This window comes from Tupaia chinensis, unplaced genomic scaffold (assembly GCF_000334495.1).
Source record: "Tupaia chinensis unplaced genomic scaffold, TupChi_1.0 Scaffold000287_1, whole genome shotgun sequence".
NCBI lineage: Eukaryota > Metazoa > Chordata > Mammalia > Scandentia > Tupaiidae > Tupaia > Tupaia belangeri.
In genome coordinates this window covers 1,539,120-1,545,901 of record NW_006159771.1, presented here as the reverse complement: position 1 = coordinate 1,545,901, position 6,782 = coordinate 1,539,120, and positions in this window count along the sequence as shown.

The window sequence follows — 6,782 nt, the reverse complement described above, 5'->3', positions numbered from 1 at the left end:
GCCGGCGCCGCCTGCGCGCAGGGCCCGCCCCCACCCGAAGCGCCGGCTCAGCGAGCTGCCCCACCTGCCGCAGTCACACGCCCAGAGAGCCCCCTGTCCCCATCCCTCCCGCTGGCAGGAGCCCAGCTCATTGGATTCTTGGGCGGTCCCATTCCTGTGACCCGCTTCTCAAATGAGAAAGCCTAGGGCACCTGGTAACTGGCCCAGGTAACCGACGACGTTGAACTCCAGGTTTGGGGACCCGAAACCTGCCTTCTTTCCACTGTCCCAGACACCCTCCTCTATCCCCCTACCCCAACCCACGTGTTCCACCCAGCTGGACACCATCCGGGCCCCCCAACTCAGGGCTTGGGGAGCTGCAGGCTCCAGGCACAGCGAGATGGGGGCTGGGTCTGGCTGAGTCCTGGGCAACCTTAGTCTCTTCTGCCATGATGGGATGGTAGCGAGCCACCCTCCTACCTTGTGGAGAGAGGGCAGCCTTTCAGGAATGTTCTGTGAATTGCGATGGCTGATGTTGGTGCTCCCAGCCTCCAGCTACAGAGAGTGTCTTGAAAGGAGAGAGGCAGCCTCCTGGGGAAAACCCACCGCCCTCCAGTGGGGACAGCCTGGAGCCCCAGATGCCAGTGGCAGCCCACCTAAACTGGGAGAACCTAGCAGGCCTGAAGGACCCAGGGTAATCCAAGAACAATTCCTTTTGTTGTTGTTGTTTTAAGGATTTATTAAATTCCAATTTTTTTTTTTGAGAGGTTTTTGCTATAGGACGCCTGCATTTGCCAGAGAGACAGAGAGATAGAAAGCAAGAAATCACCCCCCAGGGGGGACGGCCACATCACAATCTCTTCTCTCCCATTCTCCTCTCGGGATCTTGGGCATGCACACATGTGTACCTGGCGTGAGTTTAAGCCACCGAATCCAGGGCTCGAACTGCAGTTGGCTACATGGGAGTTCAGTGCCATAGCCATTACGCTAACTGCTGGTCCCATATTATTATTTTTTCAATTTGACCAGACAGAGACAGAGAAAGAAAGGGAAAATGAGAAAACAAGCAGCCATGTCTGGGACTTGAAACTCAGTTGGCCACATGGGAGTCTAGCGCCTTTAACCACCATGCCACCTGCCGGCCCACCAAGAGCCACTCTTCACTCCTGGCTGTCCGTGGCAGCCACTGTGCCCTGGGTACTTTGTGTGGGTCTCCACACCCTTGGTAGACCCTGTGTCAGCCCCTCCTTGGCTCATTTATTCCTGGGGACCAGGAGTCTTTGTCTTGTTCTCTCACTTCTTTGAGAAGATCACAGCCAAGCCACGCTGAACCAAAACAGACACCTGCTTCTGTGGAACTCCGTATGTCTTCCTCGGGTTCCCTGTGACTCACGGAATCACAGAGCCACCTCTGAGGGGCACTGCAGCCTGCCTGGCTCAGCAGGCTGGTGACGGGATGGGAGGCACCCAGGAGAGATGGCTTCCCCTTGGAACACTCTTGCCTTAACCAACCCCGTGGTCTCTCAGATTATTTGACTGACATTGCCTGGAGGAACTTTTCAGATAAGCTGACCCCACCCTTGTTAGGGCTGAATATAACTTGAACAGATGTCCCTTGTCCTGAAAGGCATTGATAAAGCCTGAAAAAAAAAAAAAAAAGCCTTCCATACCAAGAGGCCTGGGCAAGCTGGGAATTGCCCCGGGGCCTTTTCAATGTCTCCCCCGGGCTGCTGTATAGTGCTAGGGAGGGCTGGCTCCCCCCCCCCCCCCGAGGTTTTTGGCTTAGGGGCCGGGTCACCACAGGTATGTGCTCACCAGAGAGAGAAAGCAAAAAATCACCCTCCAGGGGGGATGGCCACTCTGTGCAATCCCTTCTCCTCCCGGGATGTTGAACATGCACACACACGCGCCCAGCAGGAGTTTCAAGTCACAGGGGGTCTGGGACTCGAACCGTGGTTGGCCTTGTGGGAGTCAGCTGTCTAATCGCTGTGCCATCTGCTGGCCCTGAGATCGCAGGCTTTTTATCTGCTCAGAAAAAGGCCCTTACTGCACGCCTGTCACATGCACCCATATACCATGGGCGTTTGAGGACAAGCGGGGTTGACACAGAAAATTGTAAGTTCCCAGGGATGCAGCTGGGCCTGGCGCTAGAACCCCACTGCGAAGGCAGTCACAAAAGAACACATTTATGAAGATGCTGTGAAGATAAAGACGAGGGAGGGGGGAAAAAGGGAGAGAATACTTCTTTTATTTTATAGTTTTTGCTACAGGGGGTGTGTGCTTGCCAGAGAGAGACGGGAGAGAGAGAGAAATTGCTCTCCAGGAGGATAGCCATCCCACAAACCCTTCTCCATTCTCCTCTGAGGATTTGGGGTACGCGTGCACGCACACACGCACACACACACAGACACACGCCCGGCGTATTTTTCAGTGTGTCAGTCCAGGACTCGAACTGCCTAGTCGGCCAGGTGGGACCCACAACATCATAGGCAGGTCCAACACTTTCCAATTTAGTCGAGAAGGCCAGATTACTCCAACATCAAACTCTATAAACACATCACAAGAAAAGAAAGCTACGGACCCATATTCCTTTTGAATGCAGATGCAGAATTTCTTTTAAATTTTGTCTTTTTTTTTTAATGGAACCAATGGTCAGTCATGTGGGAGTCCAGTCCCTTAACCACTACAATACCTGCTGGCCCCCAGATGCAGAATTTCTCAACAATATACTAGCAAATCAAACCCAGCAACATGCAAGAGGTATGCAGAGAAGTCCATGGGAAATGTGTATTATGAAAAAACTGCATGAGTTCAGAAAACTCTTGCATCGAAATAAACTGGTATTTTAAGACCATTTCTCCATGAACTCCTTGAAGTCCTCTGGCATAAAAATGACCAAGTTGGGGACCAAAAGTTGGCATAATGGCATGAAGTCCTTTAGTATAAAAACGACCAAGTCAGGTTCCAGCAGTTGGCATAATGGCTATGTCACTGACTCCCATGTAGTCAACCGAGGTTTGAGTCCCGGACCTGGTGGCTTAAACTCACACCAGGCGCGTGTGCGTGCGTGCCCAAGATCCCGAGAGGAGAATGGAGAAGGGATGGTGGCATGGCCATCCACCCTGGCGGGTGATTTCTCGCTTTCTGTCTTTCTGTCTTTCTAGGGACCACATGCGCCCTATAGCAAAACACAAACAAACAAAAAACAAAACTCCAAAATAATAACCAAACATGACCAAGTGGGATTTATCCCAGGAATGCAATGATAATTTAACATATGAAAATAATATAATAGGGACCAGTAGATGACATACTGGTTACATCACTGTACTCCCTCATAGCTGACCGCAGTTCGAGTCCCAGACCCGATGGCTTCAAACTCATGCCAGGCATGTCTGTGTACATGCCCAATGCCCAAAATCCCAAGAGGAGAATGGAGGAGAAGGGGGTGTGGCATGGCCGTTCCCCGTGGGGAGTGATTTCTCTCTTTCTGTCTCTGTTTCTCTGGTGAGCACATGTACCCTATGACAAAAATCTCTCAGAAAAAAAAAAAAGAAAGAAAGAAAAGAAGAGAAAAGAAAAAAGAAAATCAATATAGCATGTCATACTAATAAAATAAAGGCCCAAACCACATGATCAGCCAGGTGTTGTGATACACACCTATAATCCCTCTGGAGATGTACAAGTTTGAAGGTCAGCCAGGGCAACCCACCAGGAAAAAAGAAAGAAAAAGCAAGCCACATGATCATCTCAAGAGATACAGATAAAGCACTCAACAAACTTCCTCAACCTGATAAGGACCATGTACAAACCGCACAGCTGATATGGTAAATTGTGAAAGATTAAAATCTTTTCCCTGGGACCAGCAGTTAACGTTATGGCTATGTCGTTGGACTCCCATGTAGTCAACCGCGGTTTGAGTCCTGGATCCGGTGGCTTAAACTCACTCGGGGCACGTGTGCATGCGTGCCCAAGATCCCATAACGAGAATAGAGGAGAAGGGATTGTAGTGTGGCCATCCCCCGTGGGGGGTGATTTCTCACTTTCTATCTCTCTGTCTCTTTCTGTCTTTCTGGCGAGTGCACGCACCCTATAGCAAAAGCCAATAAAAAAAACCTTTTCTCTAACTTAGAAACAACATAAAAATGTTCATTCGCACCAATATTATACTGAAGGTTCTAGCCTGGACACATAGGTAAGAAAACAAAATCAAAGGAATCCAAATTTAGAAGGAAGAAGTAAAATGATCTCTAGTCAGAGGTGACATGGGTTCATGTATAGAAAATCCTAGGGAATCTACAAAAGGAGAAAAAAAATCTATTAGAACTAATAAGTTTTGCAAAGGTACAGGATATAAGATCAATATGCAAAAGTCAGTGAATGTTGATACACTACAGATAAACTATGCTAGAATGAAGTTAAAGCAATTCTCTTTACATAGCTTCAAAAAGAATAAGATACTTAGAATAAATGTATTTATATGACCCAACCACAGTAGCGCGCATTGATAGACACTGCAACTTGGCAGAATGAGGCCACATGGGGGTCCCAGGTTTGATTCACAGCCCACCATGAAAAGCTTATGCATGTAATCTCACCTACTTGGGAGACTGAGGCAGGAGAATTATGCCATAGTGAAACATTGTCTAAAAAGAACAAAATTAATTTACTTATAAAAATGCTTAGAATAAATTTAACAAAATAAATGTAGATATGGGCATTGAAAACTACTAAACATCATTGAAAAAAATTTCTAGACAACCTGAATAAATGGAAGGACATCCCATATTCATGGACAGGAAGACTATTCAGATTTATTTCTTAAAATGTCAATACTACCCAAATTGGTCTGCAGATTCAGTGCAATTTCCATAAAAATTCTAACTGCCAGGGCCAGCAGGTGGCTTGGTGGTTAAAGGCACTGGACTCCCACATGGAGTTTGAGTCCCAGACCTGGTGGCTTGCTTTCTCACTTTCCTTCTCTATCTCTCTCCCTCTGCCCCTCTCTGATCAAATTAAAATATGAATGAATAGCTAACTAAATAAAGATAAATAAAAAATAATTCTTTTAAAAAATAAACCATAAAATGACTGAGTCCACTCATCAGTCAAAGAATGTCATCCTTGGGTGACAAAGTACCTAGGTTTTTAGTCAGAACGGTTTCACTTTCTTGGCTGACTTGTCACTTCTTCCTTTCCAACCCAAAATCCCAATAAAAGTACTTGTTTAAACCAGATTCTCTTAAAAAGTCATGAAGAGTTTTGACATTTCTAAGCCAAACTTTTCATCTGATGGAATCTTAGATTTCAGAGCAACACGTCCCTCTTCAAATTTCAAATATTGAGAAAAAGTTGTAGGCTAAAAGACTTCTGATTCTTAGGTTTCTGAGAAGCTGTGCAGAGTCTAGGAAATATATTTTGGCACCAATAAGGAGGCTTTTAATTTTGAGCATACCTTTTTCCTGTGAACAAGTCAACAGCTGTTTTTCTCTTTTAAAGGTAATGCATTTAACAACACGTTGCTTGTGATCAGCAAATCAAAATGTCCAAAGTAGGTATGCACTTGTGGACTTGTTGTCAGCCAGTGAGGATCCCCAACCTCCATCCCTTTACCGTGATAAAGTTTAAGAAAACAGGGACCAGCAGTTAGCATAATGGCTATCGCTGGACTCTCATGTAGTCGACCACGGTTTGTGTCCCAGACCCGGTGGCTTAAAGTCACTCCGGGCGCGTGTGTGTGCATGCCCAAGATCCCGAGAGGAGAATGGAGGAGAAGGGATTGCGGCGTGGCCATCCCCCTGGGGGGTGATTTCTCGCTTTCTGTCTCTCTGTCTCTCTCTCTCTGGTGAGCGCACGTGCCCTATAGCAAAAGCCTCTCCAAAAGTTTAAGAAAACAGAACAAGTGCTAGTGGCATTCTAAAGCGCTACCCTTGAACTGGCTCTGCGTATGTAAGAAGGAAATCATCCCAAACCAGCCCTGCTTCCGGTGTTAGACAGGTGCACCCCGGTGCTGGGGCATCCTTCATGATGAGAGGGTTTGAACCAGTAGCTTCAGGAGCTCCCAGGATGGCTGTCACTGTGTCCCAGCACTGGGCTCCTCCGACGGGGTAGGGGAGTGGGCAGAGAGGTGGCCACGCCGGGGTCCTGCTGCCACCGAGCTAGAGTGCAAGACCACACACTCCCCCCACCCCCTCAGTTCTCATCAACACTTGAACCTAATTGCTGAACTCATTAGCCTGCCATGGTCTTCATGTGAATCTCACGGTTATTATTTCCATGGGAGGCTTGTTTATTAATCAATATATTAAACTCTACAAATAAATGATGAATAACAGTTGGAGCAATGAATTGCAAATATTTATTGAGTGCCTGCTATGATCTAGCCAAAACGTGAAGTGCTGCAGATATGCCAAACAGCATGGAGACAACCCTGAGCTTCAGAGAGTTAAGAATCTAAAGAGAAAACACCAATATATGCTAAATTGAAAAGAATGATGTGTTCAACACAAAGTTGAGGTCACCAGATCCCAAGTGGTTAGTGTCTGTACAGATTCCTGAGTTTCTTTTGTTCCTACAAATAAAAACTTATGATAGAGCTTTCTTTTTTCTGTTCTTTTTCTTTCTTTTCTTTTTTTTTTCTTTTTTTAGAGAGAGAGAGATTTTTGCTATAGGGCATGTGTGTTTGTCAGAGACAGAGACATATAGAGAGGCAGAAAGCAAGAAATCAGCCCTTAGTGGGGATGGCCATGCTGCAATCCCTTCTCCTCCATTCCCCTCTTGGGATTTTGGGCGCACATGCACCC